This window comes from Tinamus guttatus, unplaced genomic scaffold (assembly GCF_059628265.1).
Source record: "Tinamus guttatus ecotype Peru unplaced genomic scaffold, ASM5962826v1 Tinamus_guttatus_pri_ptg000012l, whole genome shotgun sequence".
In the NCBI taxonomy this organism is placed as follows: domain Eukaryota; kingdom Metazoa; phylum Chordata; class Aves; order Tinamiformes; family Tinamidae; genus Tinamus; species Tinamus guttatus.
In genome coordinates this window covers 834,218-836,455 of record NW_028288546.1, presented here as the reverse complement: position 1 = coordinate 836,455, position 2,238 = coordinate 834,218, and positions in this window count along the sequence as shown.

Below are 2,238 nucleotides of genomic sequence, written 5' to 3'. Positions count from 1 at the left end.
GAACCTGTATTTAGGATGGCTGCATAACAGAGGTGTCAGTATAACCTCTTCATATTCACAGGCTGCTATTTCTGCTCATGCTTAGCTTCTGGATGGCAGATGCACATCGCTGTGCCTGATCTGGGTAGGTTTTGTCTGAAGCTACAAGGTGTGACATTTCTACAGGATAGGATGGGGTCATTTGCTCTTCTGTATTTTTTGTAGGTATCTCTTTTGCACTCTCTTTTGGATTATCCTTTTCTTCTTGATCTGGTTCTGACGGTGGGTTATCATTATCTTCCCAAGACAGTATTCTTGTTTGTTTCCAGACCTGTTTCTTTCTCTTCTCAAAGAGCCGTTCCAGCAGTTCTCCTGCAGCAGGACCGTTGCAGCCCTTCTCTTCTCCTCGCTGCCCCGGACACGACCGCTCAGGTCTCCGCAGCGCCATGACGAGGCGGTTACCCAGACCCCGCTCGCGGGCCGGGCTCAGGGCAGGCCGGGCCGCCCTGCAGGGGGCGCTGCAGCGTGGCCTGCCCGCCGCCCGCACCGGGATCCCGCCCCGCAGAGCGGCCGCCCCCGGCCCCGGCCCGCGCCGCCCTCGCCCTGTCCTGACGCCTGAAAATTACAGGATGGCATGAAGAAATATAACTTAAGGTTACAGATTGAGGTGACTGTACCATTTCTGCTGTTGAGAAGGAATAGCAACATTCACCGTAAAGATAAATTAATCAATTGCCAAATGAATCGAAATATCCCCCCCCCCAAAAAAAAAAGACAGTAATGAAGCCATTAAGTCAATTGCAAAGTTGTTAAAAACTTCTAAAAGCTCTAAAGAAGACTCAAGCCCATTTATGACTTAAGGAAGCACAGATTTCAAGCTTCCTTATTAACAATTCAGCTAAACACTTTTATACTCCATACGAAAGTGAAGTTATTTTCTACTAATGTTCAGCAACATTACACTTGCTAAGAGATTTTTGGAAGCAACTTAGTTCAGACCACTAAGTCAAGAAAATACATAATTAGTAAGAAATGTCACACTCCTGTACATTTATTTTAAATTCTCAGTTATTTCAAGATGACAGGCCCATTCTGTTGCAGTACTGTTGGTCTTAGTAGCCACAAGGCTGCATTGTTGCTGGCTCATGCTTGGCTTATTGTCCACCACAGTCCAAGGTCTTTTTCTGTAAAACTACTTTCCCACTGGTCAGACCTGAGCTTGTGCTAGTACATGGGCTTCTTGTCCTCATCTGCAGAACTTTTTATTTCCCTTTGTTGAACCCCATGATGTTCCTCTTGGCCATTTCCTTCAAAATTTGCTGAGAGTGCACCCCATTCATGAAGGTTGTTAAATATTAGATGATAGACACTGAAAGTATGGGCCCCTCTACTGATCCCTGAGGGTTGCCAATAGCTACTTGCCACATACTGCATTTTGTATCTCCTTGTTCATTTTGTTAACTAAGACATACTTCCGTTAGAAACTTTGTAACGTAGCTAGAGAAGACATACACAAACTTTATACTTCTGTATATAAAGCCTAACTTTATGTATAGCAAGTCAGGAGAACTTTGTTGCTACTATTTCTAATTTTCCTTTTGAATTATGAGAGGTTTTTTATGAGAACTATGTAGATTGCAAGAAGACATTGAGAAGACAAAAATTTTTCATTGCACATAGGTGGTCTACAAACTCTAGTGTTCCAAATATAGTTTGAATGTAACATCCTTTTCAAATACCTCTGCCTGAATAATGTAATAAATAATTTACCAACAGTGATCCATGTTACTTATTACAGTAGCACTTTTCTCCAAAGAACAGTTAATCAGTAGGCAATTGGTCCTGTCAAGTGTCCCACTTCTTATATGATCCATGGAGGAGAGTACCCTTGCATAAGGCCATAATTTTCAAAGTGAAGAACAGACAAGAAAGAGGAAGGCAATCCCTTTTTACCCAATGTAACTGAGATGACGGAAGCAGCATCTTCTCTGTGTAGTTCCCAAATGGCACACCACCCTTTGTACAACAAATATGGAGCTATTTTTCTGAGGCAACAGTTTGGTATCAGATATCTACTGATACTTCTTCATAAGTTTGCCTTTTCCAACAGACCTTTTTAGTTTCCATCTACTTCTTGATTTTGTCATCTTTGAAGTTTTACATTTGCTTCTGCCTTGTAGTAAATCTCACTCTGACCTGGAACAGAGCTCTTATTTCACATGCAGTCTGATAGAAGATTGGGAATTGAGCTGTTGGTGA